At 51.1% G+C, this 16,699-nt stretch overlaps 1 protein-coding gene and 1 non-coding gene across 3 annotated transcripts in view; both read right to left on the reverse strand.

Annotated features, from left to right (window-relative positions):
- LTK (leukocyte receptor tyrosine kinase) overlaps positions 1–16,699 on the reverse strand; it is a 583,144-nt gene that overhangs the window by 499,314 nt on the left and 67,131 nt on the right. The window lies entirely within an intron of this gene.
- LOC146799504 (U6 spliceosomal RNA) lies at positions 9,569–9,675 on the reverse strand. Its single transcript, XR_014969343.1, has one exon. It is a non-coding gene; the product is annotated as a U6 spliceosomal RNA (small nuclear RNA).

The raw sequence follows: 16,699 nt of genomic DNA on the forward strand, positions 1-16,699 counted from the left end.
TCTATTTTTAAATATATTTTGAAACATATATTTTTTTGAAGAGCAAACTCACAAATGGATGCTGGCTCTCCACAAAAGACTTTGAGCCTGCCACCTTAGATCCGTCAAACAAAAAGGAAAGAAAATGGCGCCCGTGTCATTCTGTTTGCTCACGCATGTGTGGTAGTGAAACAGAATAGGTATGCAGTTCCTAGTGGTGTCGCAGGGTGTGGTAGAAAAACAAAAAGGTGCCAAGGTGAAGGTGTTGAAGTACGCAGGAGAGAAAATCACTCCTTGTGGAAAGGAGGCCCTCACACATCCAACAAGCAGGTGTCTTGCTTCATCATCGGGTCTTGCTCCTTATCGGGCCGGCGGTGCAATGCCCGATCAGGCACCCAAATGGGGCCTTCTTAAGGGAGATCTTTTTTCAATGCCGATGGGTGAGGTGTGTAAGGGGTTCCTGCTACTAACTAGTGTAGGTGCGTGTGAGGTGTGAAATGAGTGAGATAAAACAGGAATAGGTGATCCACTCAGAACTATTTTAATAAAGTGTGGTCACTATCCTGATTAAAACCAAAGTGAAACGCACATTCTCACCTTTAAGTGTATGAGTTAATGTGCTAAAAGGGTCAACATGTTTCTTGCCTGGTAATTCATTAATTGGCAATTCTTCAGGACCGAAATTTGAGCTACCTACACTATTTTGGTGGTGGTCACAGCCTCAAGGAGGTATCAATGGTGACCACGCGTACAGCACCCTAAAAATGTGTGGTACCAATAGTTATATATCACAACCTGCGAAATAAAAGAAAAGGATTAAAAGTATTGCAATTGGAGATAACAATACAGTGACGACAACACAAGATATCAGGGTTGCTCTAAACAGTGGATTCAATTTGATAATATCAAACGTCAAACGTGACATGCATCAACTGTGAGCAAACGTGTAAAGGACACACTTCAAACAAGCAGCCGTAAGAAGTACACTGGATAGACCTAATGCAGGGAGAGCTCACTGATAAGGAGCAGTGCAAGGTAACTCACCCTCATTAGGCTGTGGTGATATTGAGACCAAAGTGGGAGAGCACTAGTATTATAGTGTCCTAAAAGGTAAAATACAGATAAAACACATGAAAAATACATGAAAAAAGCCGCATTGCACCGAACCACTAAGCATAGTGAAACCCTCGATGCCAGCGGTAGGCTTACTTCAACTGTGGTTGTTCGAGGATGGAACGGCAAATGATATTGAGCAAGTGAAAAGTCAACGGAGGGTTAAGTGCACTCCACCGTTGTATTCCACCAGCTTCACACAGATAATGGAGAACCTGTATCACAGTAAGAGTGAAAAATACCCCCATAGTCAATCCGCCTGCTCATGTCAAACCAGTAAGTATCAAGATGCTTTTACAAGGGGTCGCCAACGCGCATAGACGGTGGCGTAGCTGCCTAGAGCGATCGTAGGTACCTAAAGGTATGTCGCCTTATAAACCTCAAAGCCCGTATTTACGGGGGTGGTGGGACGAGCGTTGCAGTACTCACAATTCCGTGGTTTGGAAAACTCCGTAATCCTACATCCTCTCTCTCCACCAAGGTACGGTCTCACAGGATAGATGGCTGGTGTCCATGTGTAAAGAAGACCGCACGCTGGCGAAGAGCAGGGAGGAGTAGGGCGGGACTTCCGGTTAGGCCCAGCGGGCTGCGCGGGTACTAAAAAGCTATACCGCTAACCTCCCTCGAATGAAGCGCATGTGCTGTGCGAGCGCGATCACTGTCGCCATGGTTACGTCCGCGAGAGGCTCCCATTCACATGGTTTCATGGGAAAAGGAAAACGGAGACAGCCTAGCACCGTGAGGGGGACAAGGAAACCATTAAAAAGGGGGGAGAAAGAGAGAAAGAAGTGTGGTATGCCCCAAATAGGAACAGTTTCTACAGTTCCGAGGTTAGCGGTATAGCTTTTTAGTACCCGCGCAGACCGCTGGGCCTAAACGGAAGTCCCGCCCTACTCCTCCCTGCTCCCCGCCAGCGTGCGGTCTTCTTTACACATGGACGCCAGCCATCTATCCTGTGAGACCGTACCTTGGTGGAGAGAGAGGGGGTAGGATTACGGAGTTTTCCAAACTACGGAATCGTGAGTACTGCAACGCTCGTCCCACCACCCCCGTAAATACGGGCTTTGAGGTTTATAAGGCGACATACCTTTAGGTACCTACGATCGCTCTAGGCAGCTACGCCACCGTTCGGGGATCTGAATGGGGTGTGTGTTTGCAGGCTGTCATTACGGTCCCCTGGAATCTTTCAGGGACTGGGGGCGACACATTTAACACGCCACTTTCCGAGTCCCGATGAATGTCTATGCGCGTTGGCGACCCCTTGTAAAAGCATCTTGATACTTACTGGTTTGACATGAGCAGGCGGATTGACTATGGGGGTATTTTTCACTCTTACTGTGATACAGGTTCTCCATTATCTGTGTGAAGCTGGTGGAATACAACGGTGGAGTGCACTTATTCCTCCGTTGACTTTTCACTTGCTCAATATCATTTGCCGTTCCATCCTCGAACAACCACAGTTGAAGTAAGCCTACCGCTGGCATCGAGGGTTTCACTATGCTTAGTGGTTCGGTGCAATGCAGCTTTTTTCATGTATTTTTCATGTGTTTTATCTGTATTTTACCTTTTAGGACACTATAATACTAGTGCTCTCCCACTTTGGTCTCAATATCACCACAGCCTAATGAGGGTGAGTTACCTTGCACTGCTCCTTATCAGTGAGCTCTACCTGCATTGGGTCTATCCAGTGTACTTCTTACTGCTGCTTGTTTGAAGTGTGTCCTTTACACGTTTGCTCACAGTTGATGCATGTCACGTTTGACGTTTGATATTATCAAATTGAATCCACTGTTTAGAGCAACCCTGATATCTCGTGTTGTCGTCACTGTATTGTTATCTCCAATTGCAATACTTTTAATCCTTTTCTTTTATTTCGCAGGTTGTGATATATAACTATTGGTACCACACATTTTTAGGGTGCTGTACGCGTGGTCACCATTGATACCTCCTTGAGGCTGTGACCATCACCAAAAAAGTGTAGGTAGCTCAAATTTCGGTCCTGAAGAATTGCCAATTAATGAATTACCAGGCAAGAAACATGTTGACCCTTTTAGCACATTAACTCATACACTTAAAGGTGAGAATGTGCGTTTCACTTTGGTTTTAATCAGGATAGTGACCACACTTTATTAAATTAGTTCTGAGTGGATCACCTATTCCTGTTTTATCTCACACCTCACACGCACCTACACTAGTTAGTAGCAGGAACCCCTTACACACCTCACCCATCGGTATTGGAAAAAAAGATCTCCGTTAAGAAGGCCCCATTTGGGTGCCTGATCGGGCATTGCACCGCCGGCCCGATAAGGAGCAAGACCCGATGATGAAGCAAGACACCCGCTTGTTGGGTGTGTGAGGGTCTCCTTTCCACAAGGAGTGATTTTCTCTCCTGCGTACTTCAACACCTTCACCTTGGCACCTTTTTGTTTTTCTACCACACTCTGCGACACCACTAGGAACTGCATACCTATTCTGTTTCACTGTCTGTTGGGCATGTATGCTGGACCTCAATAAATAATAATTAGTATTATTTATAAACCCTCTATCCCCTCGTTTGTTTGAGAGACACACATGTGTGGTACCCACAGAATTGTGCGGCCGCCAACAGTAGCTGCGTTATTGCTTGTTTTTTGTCAATCCTAAACAGCACCAGCACAAATTATTGCTTTTTACCAGTGCTGTGCAGCTCACCAAAAAGTATTGGGAAAGTCAGTGGATCCCAAAGGCGAGACCTATTGGCTTTGCCAAAGCTTGTTTTACAACCAAATCAGTGGATTGGGGCTTCAATAGCACTCAGTAGCACTCAATAGTAAAGAACCTTTTGCCATAGTCAAATAATTCACCAGACCCAGCACAGAGACAGCTGACATCCCCCCTCCAAGACCCCTGCAACAACCTCGGCATCTACTTCTGCAAGATCAAGGAGATATATGACAGCTGCGACAGCCTCAATATCCAAGATGCTCCCACCCCATCCACAACTACCGCACCCTATGATGTTGGACCCCAACAAACCCTACTCAGCTGGACCCCCTCACCGAGGATGACACCGTCAAGATTATGAACAGGAACCACTCTGTAGCACCCTCGGACCCCTGCCCGCATCACATCTTAAACAGAACAGGCACCACCATCGCCTCTGAACTCTGCCACACCATCAACTGCTCCATCAACTCCGCCACCTTCCCAGAAGACTGGAAACGTGCAGAGATCAACCCTTTGCTGAAGAAACCCTCTGCCATTTTGACAGACCTCACAAACTACAGACCCATCTCTCTTCTCCCCTTCTCAGCCAAGGTCCTCGAAAAGGCCACCAACGCCCAACTTTCCAAGATCATCCAAGCGAACTACATCCTGAACCTCTCTCAATCCAGCTTCTGAAGCAACCACAGCACCGAGACCACCCTCATCACCTTCACACACTACATCCGCGCCCTCCTTGACCGAGGCAAAACTGCAGCCATCATCCTCTTGGACCTCTTGGCGGCCTTTGATACCGTCTTCCACTGCACCCTATGAACAAAACTCCATGACGCCAGCATCCGTGGAGTAGATCCGCTCCTTCCTCACTGGCTGAACACAGAGAGTCAGACTACCCCCATTCCTCTAGGAACCCATAGATATCAGCTGCAGAGTGCCTCAGGGCTCCTCCTTGAGCCGCACTCTCTTCAACATTTACAGGGCCCTGCTCGCAGCCATCGTCAGAACATGGACTCAACATTGTCTCCTATGCCAACGACACCCAGCTGATTGCTGATTCTCTCCCTCACCAATGAACCCACAATCACCAAGAATAACTTTCATGATGGGATAAAGGCTGTTACGGTCTGGATGAAGAGCAACTGCCTCAAGCTCACCTCAGAGAAGACCGAAATCCTCATAATGGGCTCCACCCCTCTACCTGGGTCGACTCCTGGTGGCATGCAGCGCTTGGAACACCCCCTCAGACCACGTGCGGAAGCTCACCATCATCCTGGACTCCTCGCTCACCATGATCCGCCAGATCAACGCGGTCTCATCATCCTGCTTCCACACGCTACACCTGCTCCGAAAGATCTTCAAGTGCATCCCCACAAAGTCCAGAAAGACGGTCACCCATGCCCTCATCAGTAGCAGAATCGACCATGACAACGCTCTCTATGCCGGCATCACCCAGAAACTCCTCAAAAAAGTGCAGAACATTCAGAACGCCTCCGCCAGACTCATCCTCAACATGCCCCACTGCAGCCACATTACTGGCCACCTGAGAGACCTCCACTGTCTCCCAGTCAACAAAAGAATCACCTTCAAGCTCCTCACACACGCCTACAAAGCCCTACATGACGCGGGATCTGAGTACCTCAACCAGCGCCTCACATTCCACGTACCCACCAGAGACCTCCACTCCCCCCAACTGGCCCGTGCCATCGCCTCCCACGTATCCCCAAGAAGACAGCTGGAGGAAGATCCTTCACCTACCTCGTAGCAAAGACCTTGAATACCGTGCCTCTCCACCTCTGGCAATCACCGTCACTGCCTCAATTCAGGAAGACCTCAAGACCTGGCTCTTCGACTGAACCAACGCACCTTTAAAGGACCGGCTGCCAACACCCCCCCCCCCCCCACCCCCCAGCGCCTTGAGACCCTTGCAGGTGAGTAGTTGCACTTAAAAAACACTGATTGATTGATAGTTTCTTTGATTGTCTATGCTCCCGTTCATTTCCTGTGTGCCAAATGCTTTGCAGTAACCAGTAAGTGACATTTAAGCCCTGTAGACAAATCCTTAATAAATAAATATCCTTCCGCCTTTGGGTTTACTCCACTGCTCATACCTTTACAGCACATGCACAGTCTGCAGGAAGATAAAAGAAGCAAATGGCACGTAACCATTCTTATTTATGAATCCTGTCTCTCTATCCAACTCGCCCCTGTCACCTTGGCACTCCCCTGTCCCATATTATTGCTCAGGATGCCCCTCTGTGACCCCCCCCCCCGCCCTTGTGCTTCCTGTCATCCACCTGTCTTCCACGCAGGCCCTCACTTCACTTTTGCCCCTAGCTGCGCGGTTGTCCGCCCTCGCTGTCACCTGCTCCTTATTTACACAGATGAACCGCCAGCCGGCCCAGTGCTTTCACAAGTCTGGTCACGCCAGCAGAATCAGGTGCCTTGGGCTCTCGAGCCTAACGCTGATGCCGGAGCAGAGCAGGAAATGCCCCGATTACTTACCGGTAATCTTCATTACTCCGAGTATAGTCTTCCTCGCCACATGACTAACACAGTGAGCTTCAGCTCCACAACAGAACCCTCCAAAGCAAAAAGTCAGCATCCCATGCCTCCCATCCCTTCCCAATATGGCCGACCCATTATACCCATGACCCCTATAAGAGGCGGGCCGGCCCAACCCATCAGCCTGAAACTACCAAGCACAACATGAAGCCGATAGCCAGACAGGAAGGGAGGGATGGGAACTCATGTGGCGAGGAAGACTATACTCGGAGTAATGAAGATTACTGGTAAGTAATCGGGGCATTACCTCCTCGTTAGTCTTCCTCGCCACATGACTAACACAGTGAGCACATACCAAAGCCAAACGGCTTCATGGAAACTCACAAGAAACCAACAGACCAGAAGGAACGCCCACGAACTAGGGCCAAACCCAACAGGCCAGAACGAGCGGAAGGACCACCCAGGGGAGAGGTAACCACGAGCAGGACTAACCAGCCCGGGACCGAAAGACACCGGGAAGGACAAAAACCCGCAGGAACCACGCCGAAAGCAAAGGCCCAAATGGGACAGAGAAAAGCTCCGGACCAGACCGCACGGAGCCAAAGGCCACCGAAAACAGAGCCCAGAGATCAAGCCGGCCAACACCGTCCAACGGACATCCCGAAAGAGGGCAACAAAAACCCCCCTTAAAAAAATAAAGGGAAACCGAACGAACAGAGGGCAACCCCACCACAGCGACCCAACAAAAAAGGCACAGCAGAAAGGGAGAAGCCGAGGACAAACACAGCAACCCCGCAAGGGAGAACACCACCCGCGAGAGAGCCGAAACCATAAGAGGAACGGGGCAGCGGAACCAGACGTAAGCAAACTGGCAAGCGCCGCAAGAAGGGAAAGGGGCGCAGAAGAGAAACAGAAGGGTAAACAAACCCCAGTCACACAAAGGACCCCCCGGAAGGGACCGCGACCCCAAGGAGAAAACCCAGGCAGGAACAAGGGAACAAACAGACCCAGGAAGGTGACAGAAACGACACCGAAGAGACCAGGTCACCAAGGGGACTCAACCAGGCCACCGCCGAAAGCGGAGAACCCACAAGACCACCCACGCACAGAAGGCAGGGAAAAGGCCGCGCCACGGACCGAGCCCGCCCCACACAGGGACCAAGCGAGTCACCGAAACGAGCACCCACCAAAGGCGAGAAGGGCAGGGCGAACCAGAAACTCCGGCTGAACAAGGAATGAGAAGGCCGAAGAGCCAACACCGGAGACCCAAAGGGAGCAAACAGCACCAAAGGGACCCAGAAGAACACCGTCACACAGGCAGCCACAAACAGGGGCGAACCCAGCAAACACCCGGGAGCCCAAGGCAGGGACAGCAAGGCAGGGGAAAACCCCAGAGCAACAAAGGAATGGCAAACAGAAGCCAGACTGGAAAATCACCCAGAGTGAAAATCACAGACCCAGCCCAGAACAAAAAAGATCACGACAACCAATACGGGAATCGGAGAGCAGAACAGCACAAGTGCGGCGTCAACCAACAAAACGGCCAACAACGTAACAACCACAAACGGAAGAACGGCAGAGGGGACTCAACAGGAACAGCATCTGCGACTAAGAAACCGAACCCAGGCCCCTGCAGGAGATGCAGAAGTCCATAGCAGCACCAAAACCTCCCAGCCGTACCAGGACAGAAGCGGGAAGAGGCCGGGCAAACCGAACCAAGGAAGGACCAGAGGCACCGAGACCAACCGGAATGAGAAAAAACAGCCCGGTAACAAGACCGCAAGGAACGTCACACGAAAATGCGTGGAAACCTAGTGCGGGGGACATGCGAATGGCACTGAAACGTACCAGGCGGAGTACACCAGCCGCCGAAGCGAGCACCCAAAACACCATACGAGGATGGCCCCAACCAAGACAGACAACCTCATAAGAGAACGACAGTGTGGCAACTCATGACATGTATAAGAGTTCGAAATGTTGCCAACATATGACACCGCGACAATCATATGCGGGAAACGAACCCTAGTCCTGTGAGAGCCATGATAACCAGAGACACAAGACCCACCATTGAGCAATAGCTCCTGGTTGCGTGACACGACGAGAACACAGGCACAAGACAAACCACTGTGCCACAGCACCTGGTCCAACAGAAAAAGGGAGGCAAGAACCAACCGCCGAGACAGGGAGCATGAAGAGGAGGGAGCGGCACAGCCGCAAACCCGAACATGACAGGGAGACACCAAAAAGGACCCCAAAGCCCACAGCACCCGGAAGACCCAGGCGGGCCCCCAACCGGGCACAAACCAGGCCCGACCCTGCACAACCGCAGAAAGCAGACCAGGCCATGCGAAACCAGGGCGGAAAGGTGCCGAGGTACAGAGCGGACACCGCCGGCAAGCCGAAAACCAACCGAGCCCCGCGCCCCAAACAGACAGAGGGGGCCGAGGGACCCACACGCATCTAGGCGCAACAGTTGTAAAAACATAGAAGCCCACAGCCGCCCCCACAGAGAGGGGCTGCCAAACGCCAAAACCCAAACCCCAGAGCCCGCTATAGCAGGGCAGTAAGCACAAGGCGGCGGGGGAGGGGGGAGCGCAGGGCAGGGCCGCGACGGCCAGAAGGAGGAGGAACCAGCAAGAGAATCCGACATAGCAGGGCCCCCACCCGGGAACCCTGAACCAACCGGGGCAGAGCAGTAGGAGTGGGAAGAGAGGGAAGGCAACACAACGTCAGCGCGCAGGAAGGCGACAGCGAAGTAAAAACACAATCGCCTACAACCTCCACCGCCCGCACCCGAAGGGAAGGCGGGCGGCGCATCCCACCCCCACAGAGCCAAAGCGACAGACAGATCAAGAGGAGAAACAGAGGCGCCCGAAGCGGACGCAACAGAACACCAAGCCACCAGGCCAACGGCACACAACAACGCACCCAACGGGGCGACAATTCCCGCATGGCACAGTAGCCAAGAGAGGGAAAAACAGAACCGGAGGAGGAAGAGGCAAGCACCCAGCTAGCACCCCCAACCACCAGGACAGAACACGCGTACCGGAAAAGTGAAGCAAAGCCTCAAAGCAGAGTTCCGAAAGTCAGCCAATCCATGACACATAGACAGCGATATGCAGGACTCGAACCCAAGTCCTGAGACAGCCCTGACAACCAGAGGCACAAGACCAACCATAGCCCCGGGAGGGGTGATCCGGCAAACCCCGACCCTTGCAAAAGCACCTGGATCATGGAATCCGAGAAGCCCCAGAAGCAGGACAAAACAACTGCACATATGGAACGCATCACGAATTTGCGAGTCATCCTTGCGCAGGGGCCCTGCAAAACTACCCTGCATCGATCCAAATTTAGTAAATGTGCTGCCGAAGCGAGCACCCACCAACCACAGAAGGATCACAAAAAAGTGAGACGACCGGCGTCTCAGAGCAGTAAGAGATTTAAGAGGTCACATATTGCCAACTTATGACACTATGACAGTGTTTGCGGGACTCGAACCCTTGTCCTGTGAGACCCTTTATAACCACAGGCACAAGACATACCTTTGAGCTATAGCTCCTGGTCCACAAGAGAAGACTACAGCACCAGGCCGAAAGAAGAGTAAGAAAAGGCAGCAAACGCACGACGACACAAAGTTATGAATCTCATGCATGTGTAAACCCACAATAGAAGTCTAGTACAATGACTGTGAAGGACAACCAAACAGAACCTGCGTAGGCGGAAAGCGCACGTTTACCACTACAGGAATGCTGGCGCTGAATAACAGAAGAGTAGGTGACACCCAACTCAAAGGTACACATCTAACGACCCCAGACAGAAGAAAGGACCGAGCGGACCCGCCGGGAACCGAACCCGTGACCCGTGACCAAGACCAAGGAGGGATCCAAGCGAGGACGGAATGGGGAGGAGGGACCTGGCAACGAGCGCAGCGCACAAGCCGCTGAAACAGCGGTCCGAACCCTGTCCTGAAAGGACTGCAGGGCAATCGTGTCCGGAGGAGCCCGGGAGGGCAGGACATCCCCATCCACCATTATGCAGGAAGCGCGTACCAGCATGATAACCCAAAAGCAAAGACACATGTGTCAGAAGCGGAATAGAGAGACTGTGTCTCTCTGCCATCCTGACTCGAAAGAAAACCCTCGGCGCCCAAAAAGGCAAGGAAGGCGGAAGAAACACCCGGCGGGACACGCCCCCAACGAAGCCCCGCTCCCGGGACAACGAGCCGCGAGGATCAACAGCGCGCAGCCAGCAACGCCGCCTACCCCGGAGCGCACCCAAGCCGGAAGAGTGTACCAGGACGCAGGTAAGCCTGCGTCTCCCAAGGCCGCCCCGGCGCATAAAACGTCGCGCCGGAGTCGCACAGCGGCCCACAGTCGGACCGAGCCCCGCAGAGCCGCCGCCTCCCCCAACGCCACGAGGGGCAGGCGGGCAGGCGAATACGCGGCAGGAGTTGGCAACAGGGTAAGAGAAATGCAAAGCACCCGCCCGCAACACTCGGAAGTCTAAGCTCCATACTGCTGCCGCCCGCAGAATACAACGAAAAGCGGGCGGCGAAGGGAATGTAAATGCAAACAGACGTACATGCAGTTGTAATTTAAAGCATGTAAGAATTGTCGCGCTGAGGCATGTTTGTGCTGTTGCACACAGATCTATTGCAGTATGCGAGCACCATAGCCGTCCACATACAAGGGAACCGGAAAGACCGGCCCCCACGCAAACCCCCCCTCACCTGAAAACCCACGGCTCGCTAAGGCAGAGCCTCACCGGCACAAGCACAGCAACCGCCACACACACCGGGGGTAACAAGTAGGGGAATCAAAACAAGGTCCATGCCCCTAGGGTCCGCTAGAGCAGGACCTCCAACCCTGGACCCACGCACCTGCTACAGCAGGCACCACTTACCTGATGCGCTCTGGAGAGAGTGCAGAACAAAAAAAACAGGCTGATGGGTTGGGCCGGCCTGCCTCTTATAGGGGTCATGGGTGTAATGGGTCGGCCATATTGGGAAGGGATGGGAGGCATGGGATGCTGACTTTTTGCTTTGGAGGGTTCTGTTGTGGAGCTGAAGCTCACTGTGTTAGTCATGTGGCGAGGAAGACTAACGAGGAGGTAATGGACTCCAGGCCTAGAAATGGCCAGGACTCGGGCGTTTGCTATGATGAGAGCACGACCGCGGCGAGACAGAGTGACAGTGTGGGGCTTTGCAGCCTAAACTCAGAGGGGCCCTGGCTGTTGTGTGCCGTAAGGTATGAGAATAAAACCAACAAGATGGTAATTATGATACATTTTGTACATTCTTTGCATCAGGGTTGGATTAGTATCAAAATTAGTCCCAGGCACCCCAAATAAAAGGAGCCGACGTTTACAGATTGCGCATTTCCCAAAATACTGCTTCACTGCTTTAAGTATTATGAAAAGAAGGCAGGGGGGCGGTTCTCTAAAAGAGGCATGTTTTCTTAACTTCACTAAGATACAACAATGCAAATATTGCCATGACTCTGGCCAATGACTCCATGACTCCCTGGTCAATCCGCACACATCAACGGGCCGGCCCAGCGGGAGACTGGGAATGACACCGCTGCCACACTGGCAAAAGGGAGGTAATAGAGGCCCATCTGCCTCCGGAAAGGCTGCGCAGGCCCCCGCTGGGCCGCGGACGGCACCGGAACAGCAGAGACACAGCCCGGCTACCATGCTGGGCAAAAAAGCGGCCCACTCAGATACTGGCCCATTGCCCAAGTGCCCGCCTTACCAATCCAACCCTGCGTTACATACTTTGGTATGTATATAGTATGTGTGCACGTCTTGTTGTGAGGGCGCGGTTGGCTTTACACACAATAGCAACACACAGTTGCGGGAGTGCCACAAGATAAACAGAGAGAGCTGAGCAGCAGCTGAGGCGAGGGTCTGCCTGGCTCTAAGAACCCCTGCTCTAGCCAAGCATTGGAAATGTTCAAACTTTGTGCAAACATAGGATAAAATCTCTTCAAAATTCAAAAAAGTGTATTTATTTAACATGCAGAAACGTTACACCGTAGTAGGTCAGATTCCATCGCTGTATTGAGTTTCACTTACTAAACGTGATAGTTTGTAAATATGAACTTATGTTCTCCCTCCGCCGCTTCCCCACCCAAGTGATGGCGCCAAAAGTGAAACAAGAAGCCACGTGCATCACCATGGGACTTACGCTGTTATTATACGTGAAGCAACATTACAGTCTACTAAATCAAATACAAGACGTTTCTGTACAGGGCACATCCACTCATATTTCATGGTGTTCACACGTGATATCGAGGAAAAGGAAGGTATGGGGAAAGAGTTGGCTAAGAGCACACAGTTTGTTAAATGGACATGATGGGGTTGAGATCATGATTTCTTGTTTCACATTGTGCAGTTCAGTCACTGGATGGGAATCTTTCTCTCACTCATTTCACATTACAGGTCACTGCTGCTTGGCACGTTAGATACGAGCATGGGTGGGGGACTGCAGCCACATGAAGGCTTGACTCATTTTTGGACTCATGTGTCTTAAGAAGACCACGGTCTGAGGCAGAGCCAGGAATGTGGCTCGAGTCTGGCTCGAGTTTTCAGTGTTTACTCATCTCTCTGACACATTGACACACACACACGCATGACTGTTCACTCGTGTGTTTATAGTTACCATTATAATGTGTGCATAACTAGCTCTGTAATTACAAACATGCATGCACATATATGATTAGAAAATAACATGAGAAACTCAAACAGACATCTGTTTGGGATCCCTCTATGACCTCCTTAACTCTTTCACCACATTGAAACTCTCAGAGAATTGCCCCAGGCTCTAGCTGAAGTAAGAGAAAACTTTGGGAACAGAACACACCCAAACTTCACAGCGGGGCAGCGGCAGGGGTTTTTCCAGAGGGAACAATATTTCCCCAGCGTGATAAAAAAGAAGATAGTATGCAATTTCTCAGGTGTGCTGCCTTTTCATGCGTGGAATAGGACTCTACCTGCAATGTGGCACGGTGGAAATGCCAGGGCATGAGCAGGTTGCAAGACTTCCCCAGGAGCGAGCCTGGAAACTTGCAGCTGGTGCAGCCTTCCGGGAGTACTCCTGAAAAGACTTCCCCAGGAGTGAGCCTGGAAACTTGCAGCTGGTGCAGCCTTCCGGGTGTACTCCTGAAAAGACTTCCCCAGGAGTGAGCCTGGAAACTTGCAGCTGGCGCAGCCTTCCAGGTGCACTCCTGAAAAGACTTCCCCAGGAGTGAGCCTGGAAACTTGCAGCTGGTGCAGCCTTCCGGGTGTACTCCTGAAAAGACTTCCCCAGGAGCGAGCCTGGAAACTTGCAGCTGGTGCAGCCTTCCGGGTGTACTCCTGAAAAGACTTCCCCAGGAGTGAGCCTGGAAACTTGCAGCTGGTGCAGCCTTCCAGGTGCACTCCTGAAAAGGATGAGGATTGCAAAAAGCCAATCTCAGAGGGCAATGCATAAAGGCATTATAGAGTGTGCGTAGCAGTAGTCCCAGTGGCATAACGATAATTGAGCCCCCCCCCCCCTGCAAGGTACGTGGAGGGGCCCCCTCAGGACTCTATCAGGAGCTCCCTGGTCGAAGTGCAGTGCTGAGGGGGCCCCTTGGAGCTTGGTGGCCCCCCCCACACTGCGGGGGACGCAGGGGCCTGTGTTATGCCCCTGAGTAGTCCTTTAGTTGCTACAGATACATAAAATATAATTCACCAATGAACAGGTGTAGTTTCAGCCCATGCCGGTCCTATCTCTCAAGTTCACCAGGAATGTATATAACTATGCACATGTAGTCCTGGATTCCAGGGCCGGCTTTAGGGCAGTGCAACCGGTGCGGTTGCGCTGGGCGCTGAATTGTGGAGGGTGCGCTGACCTCAGGGGGTCACTGTCTCTAGCTATAACTTATGATTGGAGAGATGAGGGGCACTTTTGCTCGGTGGCAGTGATAGAATCCGAGAAGGTGGTCATAGAGTGTGGGGGCACCAAAAATGATTGTCGCAATGGGTGCCACCAGTGCTAAATCCGGCCCTGCTGAATTCTATGCATGTGTGAGAGTGGCAAGGGGGAGTGACTTGAAAATGGGAAATATCTACTACAAACTGAAGAAAGGAAAATTAAGGAGGGACACGGGAGGCACATGCAACTATAAAAAACACATCTAGAAACTGATGTTAGCTTCAATTTACAAATGTTACATGCATCTATTTTAGTGGCACTACAGATCAAACAGGCTTATATGTGCAGAAGCTAAGCCTTGGGGTAGGTCGCACACCACACAAGGCCACTTACACGTCCTGCAAGAGAAAGGCCTAACAGCTAATACAAATAGACAAATAAATACATAAAAAATTGTATAATAACTTTAGACACCACACACAACCATAAAAAACAACTTCTACAAATGTTAAAGATTTATTTAACAATAAATAAAAATTAATGTAAAAAATGGTCAGATAGTTTTATCTATTACAAACACCTGTACAAATTACTATATGAAAAGTAAACATAACAGACGAACGTACAAAGAAAATTATAAATATGTAAATTGGGAATGAATAAAAAAAACCTTCTCATTGCACATCTAACACTACTCTCCTCAGACACATCATGACATACATCATGATGCATGCATGCGCACAGAGACACACACACACATGCCCGCACACTCTTTCTCTAACTTTTCACAGCTGTAGGGAAGAGGGTGTGGACTGTATTTATTTGCTTCCACTTGTGAGGACTGCCAGATGCATGGAGTTGTCCTGAGGTAATGTCTGCTAATCTTTGCTTGGAGTTGCTGAATTGCCGCTGGGCAGGGACGTATGTTCAACATAGACGTCAATCTAGTCGAGCGAAGATCTCCACCTGTCCATTTACCCTTTTGAATTTGGACTTCAGAGCATATCTTTGATTTTTTGTGTGTGAATTAGGTCTCAAGACCTCTGCCTTGGCTGTCTGAGTACCTACACAGTGGCGGCTGCCTCTGAACGGGGGTGGTGAGGCTGGGAGAGGGGGTTAGAGGGTGAAATCAAAAGCTTACCTTCTCCTCCACCGCAGCGAACGCCACACGCCTCTCCTGCTACCGCATGCCTCTCCTCCGTCTGCTGGCAGCACCGGAAGCACCCAAGCTCCGGACTCTCCCAGCCAATCATGATGCTGTCTGAGCAGTGTCGTGATTGGGCTGAGCGACCTGTTTGGCCGCTCAGGCAGTGCCTGGAGAAGCTCGGCATGTTCTCCACGGGGCTGTGCAACACAGCCCAATGGAGAACATGCCAAGTGTGCATGACGGTTTGGCCGGCCCTAGAGGGCCGGTCAAGCCATCATGCACAGGTAGGAAGTGCAAACTACTCCTACTCCCTCTGTTGCGAGCCAGTCCCGCCCGACCGACCTGGCTGGCGCAAAGAAAAATAAAATGATAACTTCTTGTTATTATCATTTTATTTTTATTTTGCACTGCTCAAGGAGGAGTGGGGCGATGCTCCTACGCCTAGGAGCACTGTACGTAGGGGCGCATCTGGAAGTCTCAGCAGGCCTCGCTCTGAGCCGGTCACGTGCAGGTAGGAGGTGGCACTGGCTGGGATCGCCACCGATTCCAGAATCCGCCATGTTCCTTCCTGCTTGCTGAGGTAGATGCCCTGGTCGTGCGTCGAACTCGGCACGGCTTCACTTTACTTTCAAGTCATATAGGAGGGATCTGGCTTCATAAGAAGATAACAAGCTGACAGAGACCGATTAAATACCGATGTATAGGGGGCTGTAGCTATGAGAGGTAATCATGACGTGCTGTCAATAGGAGGGCGCAAGCAAGGGCAAGATGACCTATGTGTTTGTAATCCCCCCGCACAGTGTCAGTTCTTCGGAAGCAAACAGGGAGAACAGATCAAACAGCCAATATGGGTTAATTGGCAAACACACATCCACAGAGGAGGTGATGCTGGTAAATCACAGTTCCTAAAGATACACACAGTCATTATGCCCTGTCACGAGGAGTAGGAGATGCTTACATTTGGGATGAAGAAATATTATGAATTGAGAACAATCAAAGGAAGGAATGAAGAGCTGAAAGCAGGGGCAGCAGCAGAGACAGTGTGTGGGTGGGCTCTAGTGCAATGAAGGCAGTGGCGGCTGTTCCGGTAATGCAGAGGAGCGTCGCCCCACTGCTTCTCTATCTCCCTGCCGGCACTCTTAAAGCTATAAACAACTGGCAAATGGCACCTACCCACTCCCTCATATATAAGGGAATATGGCCCAACTCACTTCCTGGTACAACTGTCCAAACTCAAGGACAAAGCTGCACACAAGTCATAAGGGTCTTTCATCTGGCTTCTGATAGACCTTCCAGTCCCGGTGACTCCCAGAAATTCAGGAGCTATTAGAGGACGACTCTCTCATCCTCTTGCAATA

Source organism: Triturus cristatus, chromosome 9 (assembly GCF_964204655.1).
Source record: "Triturus cristatus chromosome 9, aTriCri1.1, whole genome shotgun sequence".
Lineage (NCBI taxonomy): Eukaryota > Metazoa > Chordata > Amphibia > Caudata > Salamandridae > Triturus > Triturus cristatus.